This window comes from Bombina bombina, chromosome 11, assembly GCF_027579735.1.
Source record: "Bombina bombina isolate aBomBom1 chromosome 11, aBomBom1.pri, whole genome shotgun sequence".
In the NCBI taxonomy this organism is placed as follows: domain Eukaryota; kingdom Metazoa; phylum Chordata; class Amphibia; order Anura; family Bombinatoridae; genus Bombina; species Bombina bombina.
The window spans coordinates 177,304,924-177,323,343 of record NC_069509.1 but is presented as its reverse complement, the minus strand read 5'-3'; the positions used below and the strand labels follow the sequence as shown (position 1 = coordinate 177,323,343).

The following is an 18,420-nucleotide window of genomic DNA, read 5'->3' as shown; positions in this document are numbered from 1 at the left end:
CTTAGAGCTAGCTGAGCACATCTGGTGATCCAATCACAAGAACAGCTAGATACCAGTAATGCATTGCTGATCCTGAGCCTACCTAGGTTTGCTTTTAAACAAACAACTCCAAAGTAAATTAAAATTGTACACTCTGTCCCAGCCATAAAACTTTAGCTGTCTCTTTAGTTTTTCATTTCACAACATAATGAATTCTAATATTTAAAATACTTGTAAATAAATGATTAAAAAAAAAACGTACTTCAATAAAAATGTTCTTTATTAAAACCATTCTTGAACAAGAAACTGATGCACTTTCATATCCATGAGATACATTTTGTGTACAACGTCTAGATCACTGGTTTTCAAACCTGCCCTTAGCCCTCCCCAACAGGCCAGGTTTTCAGGATTACCTTAGGTGAGAGCAGGTAAAACAATCATGTTTACTAATCAGCTGATTATTTCACCTGTGCTCCAGTTCAAACATCCACAAATCTGGCCTGCTAGGGAGATCTGAGGGCAGGTTTGAAATCCAGTGGTCAAGTTAGAGCAAGTCAGTAGATGATCAATATGCAACATTTTGAGTTTGTAGCAGTAAGTAAACATCAGAATCAGCTTTAATAAATACAATTATCAACAGTCATTAATTTGTACAGCTTCCCATCCTGCAAAAAAAATAATTTATTTATTTTCTATCATAAACTGCTAAGTAATGCATTGACAATCATATGGTGAAAGGGTTTATTCAGTACCAACCTATCTGTGCCCAAACCTCTCACAAAAACAACCTTTGTCAACATTGGCAAAACCTCAGAAACTATATTTTAGGCAAGGCCAAAAATAACGTAAGGAAGCGAAGGCAGCGTATTTCCAGAATTGTCCAGAAGCGTCTTGTTGTTGCTCATAGGAGGCCGAGACATTCAGAAGAACACCGCAAGAGGAATAAGGATTTTTAGGGGCATTATGGTAGTGTAATCAGAACACATCTGCCCCCAAAAGCCCCTTATTTTCCCTGCTGTTTATGGCTGTGCATGAAGCGCTCGGTCACCGACTGTCACTTCTTGAGCTATGAAAGGAAAGAAGCATTATTAGTATTTTTTTACACAATCTTATCACACTGTATTTCTTAGAACCAGTCTTATTGATTGACAGCACAGATAAGGCTCATTATCACATTCATTTGAAATCCAGGGCTACAAATCTATGCTTTTCAAACATGTTATAGACTGAATTAAAGGGACATTGTAGCCTAGATTTTTATTTGCATAAATGTTATGTAGATCTATTTATACAGCCCATCTGGGAGTGTTTTTGTAACAATTTACAGTTGTGTTTATTTTTTAATAACATTGTGATGATTTTCAGACACCTAACCAAGCCCCTCAGTGTCAGATGTATACTGATGTATACAGACTCCTGTTTATGTTATCTGTCCTTTCATATGCAGGGAGTGGGAAGTGTCTGTTCTCCCTGCTTTCCCAGACCCTTCCACTGGGTGTCCCAGCCTAACCTCATCAACAGTGCTAAACTGGGAGCTACTATGTCATTTTTTTAAAGTTTATACTGGATTTTTATACCAGTATCTGTGCATATTGTTCTTTATAGTAGTGTCTATTACTTCAGTCATATGAAAAATGGTGTACACTTTCCCTTTAAATACACATAAAGGTCTTTGTAATAGGGGGTATCCTACTAAAATGCTTCAACAACACAATGATGTCTCAAAATGTCGCAAAACAAGAAATGCTGGAAATGAAGCAACATGGAATATCATTGGTTCGGGGTTAACCCCTTTTTTGCCGTTGCGCCATTTCTAACGAAAACCCTAATCCTGAGACATTTCAGTTTCTATAATTGTACTGTACCAATTGTTACTAGAATATTAGCTGGTGATATCAGAAGAATGACTTCCGGGTAGGGCTTCTATGCATGTAAGGGACATTAAATCATAGCATTTATCAGTAATTAAGCACAGCATTGCAATAGATAAATACATAAATAAAAGAAAAGGCTGGTAAAATCTATCGCCTAGATTACGAGTTTGGCATTAGCCTTAAAAAGCAGCGTTGAGAGGTTCCAACGCTGCTTTTTAACGCCCGCTGGTATTACGAGTCAGGCAGGAAAGGGTCTAGCGCTCACTTTTCTTCTGCGACTTTTGGCTACCGCAAATCCCCTTATGTCAATTGCGTATCCTATCTTTTTAATGGGACTTGCCTAACGCCAGTATTACAAGTATTGGAAGAAGTGAGCGGTAGACCCTCTCCTGTCAAGACTCCTTCCCGCATTTAAAAGTCAGTAGTTAAGAGTTTTATGGGCTAACGCCGGAACATAAAGCTCTTAACTACAGTGCTACAAAGTACACTAACACCCATAAACTACCTATTAACCCCTAAACCGAGGCCCCCCACATCGCAAACACTATAATAAAATTGTTTAACTCCTAATCTGCCGACCGGACATCGCCGCCACCTACATTATACTTATGAACCCCTAATCTGCTGCCCCTAACATCGCCGACACCTACATTATATTTATGAACCCCTAATCTGCTGCCCCCAACGTCGCCACAACCTAACTACACTTATTAACCCCTAATCTGCCGACCGGACATCGCCGCCACTTTAATAAATGTATTAACCCCTAAAGCGCCGCACTCCCGCACTCCCGCTTCGCAAACACTAGTTCAATTTTATTAACCCCTAATCTGCCATCCCTAACATCGCTAACACCTATCTACATTTATTAACCCCTAATCTGCCGACCCCAACGCCGCCACTACTATAATAAATTTATTAACCCCTAAACCTAAGTCTAACCCTAATTCTAACCCCCCTAACTTAAATATAATTTAAATTAAAAGAAAGAAATTTACTACAATTAAATAAATTATTCCTATTTAAAACTAAATACTAAAAACTAAATACTTACCGATGAAATAAACCCTAATATAGCTACAATATAACTAATAGTTACATTACAGCTATTTTAGAATTTATATTTATTTTACAGTCAACTTTGTATTTATTTTAACTAGGTACAATAGTTATTAAATAGTTATTAACTATTTAATAACTACCTAGTTAAAATAAATACAAAATTACCTGTAAAATAAATACTAACCTAAGTTACAATTAGACCTAACACTACTCTATAAATAAATAAATTATCCTAATTACAATTAAATGAAATAAACATCACTAAAGTACAGAAAATAAAAAAGAATTACAAGAATTTTAAACTAATTACACCTAATCTAATCCCCCTAATAATAAAATTCCCTACCCTATCCTAAATTACAAATAGCCCTTAAAAGGGCCTTTTGCGGGGCATTGCCCCAAAGTAATCAGCTCTTTTACCTGTAAAAAAAAAAATACAATACCCCCCCAACATTTACAACTCACCACCCACATACCCCTACTCTAAAACCCACCCAATCCCCCCTTAAAAAAACCTAACAGTAACCCCCTGAAGATCACCCTACCTTGAGCCGTCTTCACCCAGCGGGGCACAAGTGGACCTCCAGACCGGCAGAAGTCTTCATCTGATCGGGGCAGAAGAGCACATCCAGACCAGCAGAAGGATTCATCCGATCGGGGCAGAAGAGGACATCCAGACCGGCAGAAGGCTTCATCCGATCGGGGCCGAAGAGGACATCCATACCGGCAGAAGGCTTCATCCAGGCGGCATCTTCTATCTTCATCCTTCCGGAGCGGAGTGGAGCCATCTTCTATGCAGCCGACGCGGAGCCATCCTCTTCAATCGAAGTCCTAACGAAGAATGAAGGTTCCTTTAAATGACATCATCCAAGATGGCGTCCCTCAAATTCCGATTGGCTGATTGGATTCTATCAGCCAATCGGAATTAAGGTAGGAAAAATCCGATTGGCTGATGCTATCAGCCAATCGGATTGAAGATTGGATCAGCTAATAGAATGTGAGGTCAATTCTATTGGTTGATCCAATCAGCCAATCGGATTGAACTTCAATCTGATTGGCTGATTAAATCAACCAATCAGATTTTTCCTACCTTAATTCCGATTGGCTGATAGAATCCTATCAGCCAATCGGAATTCGAGGGACGCCATCTTGGATGACGTCATTTAAAGGAACCTTCATTCTTCGTTAGGACTTCGATTGAAGATAATGGCTCCGCGTCGGCTGGATAGAAGATGGCTCCGCTCCGGAAGGATGAAGATAGAAGATGCCGCCTGGATGAAGCCTTCTGACGGTCTGGATGTCCTCTTCTGCCCCTATCGGGTGAAGACTTCTGCCGGTCTGGAGGTCCACTTGTGCCCGGCTGGGTGAAGACGGCTCAAGGTAGGGTGATCATAAGGGGGTTAATGTTAGGTTTTTTTAAGGGGGGATTGGGTGGGTTTTAGAGTAGGGGTATGTGGGTTCTAATGTTGGGGGGGTATTGTATTTTTTTTTTTACAGGTAAAAGAGCTGATTACTTTGGGGCAATGCCCCGCAAAAGGCCCTTTTAAGGGCTATTTGTAATTTAGGATAGGGTAGGGAATTTTATTATTTTGGGAGTGCTTTGTATATTTTATTAGGGGGATTAGATTAGGTGTAATTAGTTTAAAATTCTTGTAATTCTTTTTTATTTTCTGTAATTTAGTGTTTGTTTTTTTTCGTAATTTAGTTTATTTAATTTAATTGTAATTAGTTTAATTTAATTTAGTTAATTTATTTATTTATAGAGTAGTGTTAGGTGTAATTGTAACTTAGGTTAGGATTTATTTTACAGGTAATTTTGTATTTATTTTAGCTAGGTAGTTATTAAATAGTTAATAACTATTTAATAACCATTGTACCTAGTTAAAATAAATACAAAGTTGATTGTAAAATAAATATAAATCCTAAAATAGCTATCATGTAACTATTAGTTATATTGTAGCTATATTAGGGTTTATTTTATCGGTAAGTATTTAGTTTTAAATTGGAATAATTTATTTAATTGTATTAAATTTATTTCATTTAATTTAAATTATATTTAAATTGGGGGGGTTAGACTTAGGTTTAGGGGTTAATACATTTATTAAAGTGGCGGCGATGTCCAGTCGGCAGATTAGGGGTTAATAAGTGTAGTTAGGTTGCGGCGACGTTGGGGGCGGCAGATTAGGGGTTAATAAATATAATGTAGGGTTCGGCGATGTTAGGGGCAGCAGATTAGGGGTTCATTAGTATAATGTAGGTGGCGGCGGTGTCTGGAGCGGCAGATTAGGGGTTAATGGTATAATGCAGGTGTCGGCGATGTCGGGGGCAGCAGATTAGGGGTTAATAAGTGTAAGATTAGGGGTGTTTAGACTCGGGGTTCATGTTAGGGTGTTAGGTGCAGACATAAAATTAATTTCCCCATAGGAAACAATGGGGCTGCGTTAGGAGCTGAACGCTGCTTTTTTGCAGGTGTTAGGTTTTTTTTCACCAAGCTCAGCCCCATTGTTTCCTATGGGGAAATTGTGGTGAGATGTGAGATGTGGAGCAAAATTTTGCTCAACGCTCACTTTTGTGAGGCTAACGCCGGCTTGCAGAAAACTCGTAATACCAGCGTTGGCTTAAGGGAGCGATAAGAAAAAAAGGATTGCTAGCACCGCACAGCCTTACCGACAAAACTCATGATCTAGCCGTATGTTTCTGGTCTCCTTTGCTGTTGACAGATGTAAATAAGCTTATGATCATGGCTAACCAACCATTGTGTAGAATGTTGCAGACTTAGGTAAATATCCTCATACTTAAAGGGACATAAAGAAAACTGATGTGTTTGAGCATTTTATTATTGCCGTTGTTTGCAGATAACATACGTATAACTCCAGTAGAAAAAGTTACACATATAGTAAAATCAGCAGCTCCATAGCACCAATACACTACTAAGAGCTAGCTGAGCACATCTGATGAAGCAATGACAAAAGGCATATGTGTGCAGCCACCAATTAGCAGCTAGCACCCTGAGCCTACATAGGTGTGCTTTTCAACAAAGGATAAAGATGGAACAAAGTAAAGTGAATAATAGAAGTAAACTGAAAAGTGTCATAAAATTACTCTCTTAATCTGAACTGAGAAAGTATTTTTTGTCCCTTTAAGTATGAAACAGGAACTCCAGTCTCTCTGTAGGACGTAGCACAAACAAGCTTCTCAGAGGTATTCTACAGAAAAAAAGGCAATATAAGTAGTGATTGTATATTAAATGCTGTTATATTCTTTAATTAAATATTTACCCAGAGATTAAAAGATGAGTTACATGTCCTGTTTACAATTTATAATTGTTTTATGCAAATTCAAGAAGTTGTTACATTAAATTAATTTTACAAAGTGTCCATTAAAGGGACAATAAACTGCAATAATGCAATTCTCTACATTAAATTAATTTTACAAAGTGTCCATTAAAGGGACAATAAACTGCAATAATGCAATTCTCTAAAGCGTAAGGGCACTAATACTTGCCCATAGCTATGTGTTTAACCCCCACAGGGCAACAGCTCTGGATCAGAAATACACGGAGCAGAACACAACTGCTGATTGGTGGGTATGCACATATGACACCTCTGATTGGTGGCCATTTTCCAGACCAGTAGTGAGTTGCCAGCTTGAAGCTGTGTTTAATGACTTTGTAGGAAATAGTCCCTACTGCAGAATGATGTCCCTTTAATTATCAGTTTTAAATGGGGTTTTTTGGGGAGAATTAACAAGTTTATAAAGTGATGTTACCATATATTTAGAAAAACAATATTATGCTAGTAATACTATAAATCATTAAAGGGATATATAAAACAAAATATTGTAATTCAATTTTTTTCTGCAATCTCTCAATAAAATAACACTTTTTGCTGCAGCTGTTTTTCAACCACCACTTACGTTATTTGAAAGAGCCAATCTGCACTTGTTACTGAAGCAGACAAAGTTAACCATGGTCATTTTATTAGCAAAATCAGTTCTTATCTCTGCTAAAGCCAATTAGGGACAGATATGCTACAATTTTAGGCTTATAAAGCCCATGTGTTCTCATCATGTGCAGACTCAGCATACAGACAAATAGGGCAACATATTTATATACAGGGGCGGTCCCAGGGCCCAAAGCATAAGGGAGCCCCAGGGTGGGGAGGGGCCCTGCCGTGCTACTTATGCTTACAGTCAGTTTATTAAAGCACAGTAACTAAGCAGTTAAGGGTGGGCTGTCCCTGGAGTGTGTGTCCATGAGCATGATAAGAGGTCTCTTGCTCTGGGGCCCTGTAGCGTTGGTCTTGCCCTGGGGTACGATCCGTGGCTATATATATATATATATATATATATATCAAGGTTTTTATTATACATAATTGTTATATATTGCAATCTTAATGTTTTTATCGTCCCTTTAACCCTGTAGCATACATTGTAGCCTTCTCTGGCAACCAAAGGGTTAACACCACACTAAAAACAGCTCATTAACTGTGCACAGCCCATTACCGAGAAATAAGTCAACAAAATGTACTCTAACCCCAAAATATGTTTATGTAATAAATCACACATTGTAAAGTACATTGCAAATAAACAAATGTATAAATAAATAAGCGCAACGCGTCCCAGTGAGATCTACCAGAGAATATCACATGATTACAACAGAACACATCTGTGATTCTCTGCTATGTGATGGAAGATGACCAAGTGTGTAAGTTCACTTGTACAGCAGTGGCAATAAGTGGTAAAGCGAAAGAGCCACGAGTACGTATAAGTGATGGCCTCGTTAGAAAAGCAATTCCAGCAAAGCCTTGAAACCAGCTTGTTAAATACATAACAGTAGTCTATTAATTGTCAGAGAACATTTTCAAATAATTATATATTTACAAAAGAAACTATTAATAGGATTCATACTATTATGAACATTATACAGGTATGTGAATGCTCCTGAGCCTACCTAGGTATCCTGTCATGAAAAAAAGTAAATCTTAAAAACATAAGCTGTTTTGTAATTTACACAACCGATGTGAATAACAGCATTTTACATTTTAATCTCATTCCCTTAAATACCTGAGTGCAGCTGGTGGGAAGATTTATTGAGCAACTGGAGTAACTTTAAAAAAAAAAAAAAAAAATACAAATATTTGTTTGGATTTTGTAAAAATATTTAGGGATTTAAAAAAAGAAAAAGGGTTAAAATGACATAACCTACATTAGTGCTTCCAAATTACAGTCCTCAGTACCCCTAGCAGGCCAGATTTTCCTGATATCTGTCCAAGAAAACAGGTTAGTAACCATGGTTACTGATCAGCTGATTATTTCACCTGTTTCTCTAGTTCACCCAAAAATTTTCTTTCATGATTCAAGTAGAGAATACAATTTTAAACATCATTTCAATTTACTTCTATTATCTAATTTGCTTCATGTTTTAGATATCTTTTGTTTAAGAAATAGCAATGCACATGGGAGAGCCAATCACACAAGGCATCTATGTACAGCTACCAATCAACAGCTTCTGAGCCTATCTAGATATGCTTTTCAGCAAAGGATATCAAGAGAATGAAGCAAAATAGATAATTGAAGTAAATTAGAAAGTTGTTTAAAATTGCATGCTCTTTATCAATCATGAGAGAAAAAAATTGGGTTTCATGTCCCTTTAAGAACTGGCATTGAGGAACACTGACCTAATCAAATAATGTTATTTTTTCATCTAAAAAACTAAAACTAGAAAACAATAAAAAATCTTTTTCAACTGAAAAACTAAAACAATGTTTTTTTGTTTTGTTAAACACATAGATAAAATCAGTTCCAGAGCAGAAATGCACTACTGGAAGCTAGCCACCGATCCCTAAGTAGCTCCCAGTAGTACATTGCTGCTACTGAGTCTACCTAGGTATGCTTTTCAACAAGAGATATAAAAAGAACAAAGTAAATTAGTAGGAATGTGTATTTGGATCATTTGTTATTATCTGAATGTGGAATAAGGTGGCTGTTAGAGGGGTTCAGCTCTTTTTCGGAGCCCCATTTGTTCTTGTGAACGTGCAACACAATAAGATATCTTAAAATTAAAATAATTTTAATAATTTTTTTATAATTTTTTATTATTAGCCCTCATGCCTGCATCAAAAAAGTGTCCTGGGTCCATAACACTGTTTAGTTGGTTAATTGAACTCACTCGAATACATGGATGACGCTTGGTTTTGTTGTGGTTCTGTGTATTTATTTATATGTGGAGAAAGGCTCGTTATGTTGGCTGCATGAGACTGTTGGCTTTATTGTGTAATAACCAACACTGGTATGAAAAGCTGACCATAAAAACAACAGCTGAAAATACCCCAACTGTATTTGATCCACTTGCTTAGCACAAACTGATATGAAAAATATATTAAACAAAAAATGTACAAAGTTTTTTTTTTTTGTAATGAACAATATTATAACAATGACACAAATCTATAATACACAACTTGGGTGACAGTAATTTGTGTCACTCATGTCACAGCTGTCTGTTTTTTGCTTGTGGCCAATATTGCAAATCATTATACTTGGTTGTGTTTAGTATTTAAGAGAGTCAGTAGTCAAGGTCATGTGATTTACGCAACTGCGTTAACATGAGACACTTTCTCGTTTCCAAAAAAATGATGAGGGTGAGGCGTGACTGCAGTATATGTGAGGGTGAGGCGTGACTGCAGTATATGTGAGGGTGAGGCGTGACTGCAGTATATGTGAGGGTGAGGCGTGACTGCAGTATATGTGAGGGTGAGGCGTGACTGCAGTATATGTGAGGGTGAGGCGTGACTGCAGTATATGTGAGGGTGAGGCGTGACTGCAGTATATGTGAGGGTGAGGCGTGACTGCAGTATATGTGAGGGTGAGGCGTGACTGCAGTATATGTGAGGGTGAGGCGTGACTGCAGTATATGTGAGGGTGAGGCGTGACTGCAGTATATGTGAGGGTGAGGCGTGACTGCAGTATATGTGAGGGTGAGGCGTGACTGCAGTATATGTGAGGGTGAGGCGTGACTGCAGTATATGTGAGGGTGAGGCGTGACTGCAGTATATGTGAGGGTGAGGCGTGACTGCAGTATATGTGAGGGTGAGGCGTGACTGCAGTATATGTGAGGGTGAGGCGTGACTGCAGTATATGTGAGGGTGAGGCGTGACTGCAGTATGTGTGAGGGTGAGGCGTGACTGCAGTATATGTGAGGGTGAGGCGTGACTGCAGTATATGTGAGGGTGAGGCGTGACTGCAGTATATGTGAGGGTGAGGTGTGACTGCAGTATATGTGAGGGTGAGGCGTGACTGCAGTATATGTGAGGGTGAGGCGTGACTGCAGTATATGTGAGGGTGAGGTGTGACTGCAGTATATGTGAGGGTGAGGCGTGACTGCAGTATATGTGAGGGTGAGGCGTGACTGCAGTATATGTAGAGTGATTTATATATAGAGCAACATAGCAGCAGTGTTTCTCAAGAAGACGCTCTAAAAATAGGGGCAATTCGGTCCATATATTCTCAGATTATTACAAGAAGCTGCTTAAGGGAGATTGATAACAAATTGCTAACAAAGACGCAATCTTTTTTTTTCCTTCTTAAAAATAATAAATATTATTATTATTATTAATTATAAGTAATACAAATAAAAAGATGCCCTACTCGACCTGAAGTGCAATCAATAAAGGTCAATGTACCATAGTGGTGTACTTGTATTAATAAATGACTGTATTTGTGCCATTTTACATAATTAAAGGGATAGGAAAGTCAAAATGACATTTGCATGATTCAGATAGAGCATGTAGTTTTAAGACACTTTTAAAAATCACTTCTATTTTAAAATGTGCTTCGCTTTCTTGGTATCCCTTGTTGAAAAATAATACGCACATATCCTACACTAGTGGCAGCTAGCTGCTGATTGGTGCCTGCGCACATTTGTCTTGTTATTGGCTAATTAGTTGAATGAAGCAAATTTTTATAATAGAAGTAAATTAGAAAGCTGTTTAAAATTGTATGCTCTGTCCAAATCATAAAATAATGTTTTGGGGCTTCTTGTCCCTTTAATAATGCTATTATTATTATTATTAATCATTATAATTAATACATTTAAACACTTGGCAGGCAGTAAGGGTTGTAAATCATTGTCTTTTCAGGCAACCAAAGGGTTAAAAATGGTGCCATACAAAAAATGTTTCATTAGCTATTGTTTTATGTATTAACCCCTTGGCTGCCTGTCAGGACTTTCCAGGCCTCATTAGCAAACAAGAGGTTAAAACAATAAACGGCCTTGAACCTTGTATTGATTGACAGAGAGTTCAAATTACTTTTGTTGCACACACACAGCCAAATCAGGCCGACCTGTCTACAAATCAATAGCAACAGAACATGTCAGATCATTTTTCAGTTTGAGTTGTATTTGTGGGTTATCTGCAGCTTCAGAACCAGAGCAATTTATTTTTTTACTATTATGTTCCTTTAAAGAATACTACAAACCAAACCCACACATATTGTACACGTTTATTCCACAGGATGTGCAAATTATATCAGTGCTGAGTCTGTAACTACATTTTGCTACATATCGGATTTACCGCTAATACAAATTTATACATTTTGAATGGTCTTTTTTTTTTTTTAATCCCTTAACGACCACAACGTTTGGTTATAATAGTGCGGGGCTTGCTGCCAGCTGCGGGACTGCGCTATTATTCCCTCCCTTCAGCTGCCCACCGGAAATCAACTGCGCAATAAAAAATACAAGCCCCATAAAAAGACCAGCAACGTACTAAGGGGTTAAATGTACATAAAAATGCTCTGTATTATTGTTTATTATTTTACTGTTGCTTGCATATAATTGTGTGTTTAATTCCTACAAAAGGGGTTAACCTCTTAAGGACATATGACGGAATTTTTCCGTCATAAAACAATTGAGCAAACTGAAAGCTGTGTCCTTAAAGGGTTAAACACGAGAACAAAGTAAATTTCATAATAAAAATAAAGTGGTTTCTTAAATTATATCCACTGTCTGAACAATGAGTTTTGTGTGCCTTTAAACTCTCTTAAAAGGACAGTCTACTAGAGAATGTTTATTGTTTAAAAATATAGTTAATCCCTTTATTACCCAACACAGTTATATTAATGTACTTTTTACCTCTGTGATTACCTTGTATCTAAACCTCTGCAGACTGTCCCCCTATCTCAGTTCTTTTGACAGACTTGTGTTTTAGCCAAGCATTGCTGACTCCTAAATATCTCCACTGGAGTGAGCACAATTTTTATCTATATGGCACAGATGAACTAGCACTGTCTAGCTGCGAATAACTGTCAAAATGTACCAAGATAAGATGCGGCCTTCAAGAGCTTAGAAATTAGCATATGAGCCTACCTAGGTTTAGCTTTCAACAAAGAATACCAAGAGAACAAAGCAAATTTGATGATAAAAGTTAATTGGAAAGTTGTTTAAAATTACATGCCCTATCTGAAACATGAAAGTTTAATTTTTACATGACTGTTGCTTTAAACTGTTGCAGTATACAAAACAAAATAATAGACTATTAGAACAAAATATTATGCAATAATTTACTTTATAAAGATACTACCAATTGCTAAATGGACAATCTGATTAAAAAATTACATGTCCTAATTCAATAGAACATGTAATTTTTGCATTACTGACCCAAGATAACCATGTACTTGATTATCTTAACTTTGCCGGTTCCTTACGTGGATTTTACACCGACCCTCCCAGAGGTTGCTCTCGTGGAATTATCTTAAAAAAGAATTAGTTCCTGCAAGTGGCGAGAAAGTAATGAATCTCGCTGGAAAGGGAATCTTCACTGGGTAGAGTGAAGTTAGCAGAAAGGCATTTTAAAGATTATATCCGACATCAAACAACAATCGCGTTGAGCTGCTTTCTGTGTATAGCATTTTACAAATTGCTTCTTTTTTCGTATACATGTGTTTTTCTATTAAGGTATTAAGTATTTTGCATATTTTGTCACAACCTTGCCGCCTTTTAGTTTGCAAGCAAAAATAGTGAGAACTATAACGCGGAAATGTTTAGATAATTACACTGGAATTTGAGAGACAATTTCAATATACGCCCATGTTCAGCCCTTTTTCGATTAGACAACAATTACGCTTTGCATTTTGTATTTATAAGTACGAATTTCTATGTGGTTTTTGCACATCCACTGTACTTAAATTACGATTTATGCTGTGCATATTTAATAAAAATGTATTCCTCTGTAATTTGCATACACATTTTACTTAGTAGCTTTAGATAATTCTACCAGGGAGTTAGACGTACTAACAATCATTCTTAAATAATCTCGCCAGCCCAGAGACATTTAGATAATCGGGCTCTCACAAAGGGGTGAAACGTAAATTCCCTCTCGGATGTTGCAGGCCTTGCAGCTTTAGGAAAGGGGACAACTGGTGACATAACCTCCACCAGTCTAATTCATATTTTTTTCTGCACTATACAAACCCTTTAGTAACTTTGCTCTGCTTTGCAAGATAACTCATAAATCTGCTAGAATTTCAAGGACAAAAAAAAGTTACAAAAGCTGTGAAACAATGTTTTTATCATAAATATTTCTCAAGAAAAACATGAAAGAATTTCACAATGAAATGTGACAAGGATAAAAAAATGTAATGTTTTCTTCTAAATGACAGAAATATTCTCTAACAACAGCACTAAATCAATCTTGCAACACACAAGGCTTTGCAAATGTTTTTTGTTGCTGAGCAGTGCTTGAGTTAAATAATATTTGTTAAGGACCTCTTAATAATGGCTGCCACTGGGAATTTTCCAAGAACCGTTTCATAACTCGGCTACGGGCCCTGCATAATTCCGCTTACATTCTTGCTGTTTTTAAAAGGTTTATGTTAAAACAAATTAACTTTTCGATGCCTGTTCCTCTAATCCAAAAGCTTCAGCTTTAGAAACGAAATAAAACAAAAATGCACTGACGTCTCAGATATCTAAACAGTAAAGTGTAGATGATATGAGTGTGTGGTTTTTTAAATATAAATATAAACAAGTTTGTAATTTTAAAGACAACTTTTTTTTTCCATTGGGAAATAGGAAGTAAGCTGTTTTATCCAGAAACCACAAGAGAGTTTGGGAACACATTTCATAGCAAAACGCTGCAATCCCCTTGGCACTTAAATGGACACTAAACAACTTGAGATTTTATATAAAATGTTGCTATGTGTAATGCAATAACTTTGCAATATATTTTCATTCATTTTTTATTTTTATGTAATTTGATTCTGAAAATTGAGGATTTTCTAATTGTCAGAACATTAAAAGGACAGTCTAGTCCAGAATTGTTATTGTTTAAAACAATAGATAATCCCTTTATTACTTTTCCCCTAGTTTTGCATAACCAACACGGTTATATTAATATACTTTTTACCTCTTTAGCCAATCAATGCTCACTCCTAGGTAAGTCCACGGTCGTGAGCACAATGTTATCCAAATGGCACAAATGAACTAACGTCCTCTAGCTGTGAAAAATGGTCAAAATGCACTGAGGTTAGAGGCAGCCTTCAAGGGCTTAGACATTAGCATATGAGCCTACCTAGGTTTAGTTTAAACTAAAAATACAAAGAGAAACAAAGCAAATTTGATAGTAAAAGATAATTGTAAAGTTGTTTAAAATTTCATGCCCTGTCTGAATCATGAAAGTTGAATTTGGACTTTGCTGACTTCTTACAGCTAACACTGATACATATTATTGCCAAATTGGCTTTAGCTAATAACAACTGCAAAACAATATATTTTATAATAAAGGGATATGAAACCCCAAAAAGTTTCTAATAGTCTTCTATCATCAAATTTGCTTTGCTCTCATGATATTCTTTGTTGAAGAGATACCAAAATAGGCATCTGGTGCACTATATGACAGGAAATAGTGTTGATATCTAGTGCATATGTCCCTTCTTTTCAACATAAGATACCAAAGAAAAAAAAAATGATAATAGAAGTAAATTAGAAATGTGTTTTAAAAGAAATACATATGTAGGCTCCAATCATTGGCTGAATCCTTATCTGAAGCAGTACAAGCACAATCTGACTTTATATTTTACTACGTGCTATTTGTGCACTAGTATGTCCCTTTAAAGAGATACAGATATATAACACTATACAGCAAGGGTAACAAGCTCATATTAATGCATAACAGATCTCTGCTTCATAAATGGACTTGAGATATAAAAGCCAAAGTAGTAGTTCAAATTTGATTACACGAATGTTTTAATAAACTGTACACGTTAAAATGTTATTTTAAGCTTACAGTGTACACATATGAAACATGCATGAGAGGGGAATGTGCTCGTGCACAGCATAACGATATAATGGCTGTAGACGCTCTGCATAATACATGCTATCAAACAGATATACAGTATATTTCAAAATAACTAGCAAAATGTAATTGTTTGTTGTGGATTGCAGATTCAACTTCTTAGGTGTCTTTTGCTGTCTAAAATTCCCCAGATTTCCTGTGATATTTATTTTCATAAACAATCTTACAATAATTAAAGGGAGATCTTGAAGAAAGAAATGTCATATACTAATTCCTTAAGAGTATGCAATTTTTGCATTGCTATGTGCTTAACCCCTGCAAACAGGTTAAACACATAATTAAAGTCCCTCAAACATTGCAGATACGACTAATGCTTCCGATCGTCTCTCTGCATGTGCTCTGCTTGAGAGGGGCAATGCCTGGTCTCCTGAGAAATACTTGACCAATGTTTTTAACCCCTTTGTAGGGATTACATACTCCATAAACTAGGATCAGTTGTGCAAACATTATCTGTTCTAACAATTTTACAGTAAGATTTGCATTAGAATTAACCTATAATATATGAAATTATAAAATGGAAAGGAGAATACACAATTCTAGTACCAGTATTAAGTGCATGAATACATATTTGTTTACCTCTCAGGGGATAATGTAGTTTACTGTTATTTAGGAGCCTTCTTACACATGAGCATAACTCTTATCTCTACATTATGGATGTTGAATACAGCACATGGTTTCTCCATACACTGGATGCAAATATAAAATAAAACTAATTCACATTTGCAAACTGCTGCAGACACATTGAGATGCCGCCCTGGGTTATCTGCTGCTAATTATCTAGTTGTGTAGTCACCGATATCTGCATCTTGTGTCTAAACATAATCCCCCCACCCCCAGCAGCATATAGATTCCACCAAGCACAATAAATACCCCAGCAGAATATAGATGGCACCAAGCACACTAAATACCCCAGCAGAATATAGATGGCACCAAGCACACTAAATACCCCAAGCAGCATATAGATGGCACCAAGCACACTAAATACCCCAAGCAGCATATAGATGGCATCAAGCACACTAAATACCCCAAGCAGCATATAGATGGCACCAAGCACACTAAATACCCCAAGCAGCATATAGATGTCACCAAGCACACTAAATACCCCAAGCAGCATATAGATGGCACCAAGCCCACTAAATACCCCAAGCAGCATATAGATGGCACCAAGTACACTAAATACCCCAGCAGCATATAGATGGCACCAAGCACACTAAATACCCCAAGCAGCATATAGATGGCATCAAGCACACTAAATACCCCAAGCAGCATATAGATGGCATCAAGCACACTAAATACCCCAGCAGCATATAGATGGCATCAAGCACACTAAATACCCCAAGCAGCATATAGATGGCACCAAGCACACTAAATACCCCAAGCAGCATATAGATGGCATCAAGCACACTAAATACCCCAAGCAGCATATAGATGGCATCAAGCACACTAAATACCCCAAGCAGCATATAGATGGCACCAAGCACACTAAATACCCCAAGCAGCATATAGATGTCACCAAGCACACTAAATACCCCAAGCAGCATATAGATGGCACCAAGCCCACTAAATACCCCAAGCAGAATATAGATGGCACCAAGCGCACTAAATACCCCAAGTAGAATATAGATGGCACCAAGCACACTAAATACCCCAAGTAGAATATAGATGGCACCAAGCACACTAAATACCCCAAGTAGAATATAGATGGCACCAAGCACACTAAATGCCCTAGCAGCATATAGATGGCACCAAGCACACTAAATGCCCCAGCAGCATATAGATGGCACCAAGCACACTAAATACCCCAAGCAGCATATAGATGGCACCAAGCACACTAAATACCCCAGCAGCATATAGATGGCACCAAGCACACTAAATACCCCAGCAGCATATAGATGGCACCAAGTACACTAAATACCCCAGCAGCATATAGATGGCACCAAGCACACTAAATACCCCAGCAGCATATAGATGGCACCAAGCACACTAAATACCCCAAGCAGCATATAGATGGCACCAAGCACACTAAATACCCCAGTAGCATATAGATGGCACCAAGCACACTAAATACCCCAGCAGCATATAGATGGCACCAAGCACACTAAATACCCCAGCAGCATATATAGGGCACCAAGCACACTAAATACCCCAGCAGCATATAGATGTCATCAAGCACCAAGTACACTAAATACCCTAAGTAGAATATAGATTGCACCAAGCACACTAAATACCCCAGCAGCATATAGATGGCACCAAGCACACTAAATACCCCAGCAGCATATAGATGGCACCAAGCACACTAAATACCCCAGCAGCATATAGATGGCACCAAGCACCAAGTACACTAAATACAATTATACAGATTACTATGATTTGGCTTGAAAGGACAACATTAAATTTATACTTTCATGGATCAGATGGAGCATTTAATGTAAAGAGCCTTTTCAGTTTTCTCCTATTATCAAATGTATTTTGTTCTTTTTGTTGAGAAGCATACCTAGGTAGGCTCATGAGCAGGTATGCACTACTGGGAGCTAGCTGCTAATTGGTAACAAAATACCTCTTGTCATTTTCTTTACTTTATGTCTTTTTAAAGAGACATTTTAGTACAATATATACATGCTCTAATTCATGCAATGTTTGCAATATCAACACTCCAATTCTCAGTTTAACCCGGCAAAGGTGATAAATACATAGTTAATGTCCTGCTCAGGTACCACAAAGAACTGCTAGTATTGAGCAAGAAATAGCTGAGGAGTCTCTCAACACATGACCCACTAATCATAGACCCTGTTGCTGCTGTGAGTAGGAATTAAACTGTGTTTAAAGTGATTGAAAGACGCATTATTTTAAAAATATTTACCAACGAGTGATGGTAGAGATATCGGCTTCCTCCAATTGTTGCGTGCCCTATCTGGCGTCCAGCTCGTGGGGCACGCAAGATTGGAGGAAGCTGATTTGTCATCGATATGCTAAAGAAAGTAGGTGATGCGGATGGAGGAACAGCGGTATCTTTACCATCACTGATTGGTAAATATTTTAAAAATAAAGCGTCTTTCAAAGTTTTAATGAATTAAAGTGCCTCTGTTTTTAAGCTTATTTTTAGATACTGGGCAGTTAGTCATTAAAATTTGCAATCACTTTAAACCCTTTGGGAT

The 18,420-nt window shown here is 37.3% G+C and overlaps 1 long non-coding RNA gene across 1 annotated transcript in view; it reads right to left on the bottom strand.

The window, feature by feature from the left end:
* Positions 1 to 241: 241 nt before the first annotated feature.
* Positions 242 to 18,420, bottom strand: part of LOC128642422 (uncharacterized) — a 94,187-nt gene continuing 76,008 nt past the window's right edge. The window contains exon 2 of the long non-coding RNA XR_008399653.1: positions 242 to 1,045. This is a non-coding gene — a long non-coding RNA (uncharacterized LOC128642422). The remainder of the gene's footprint in view (positions 1,046 to 18,420) is intronic.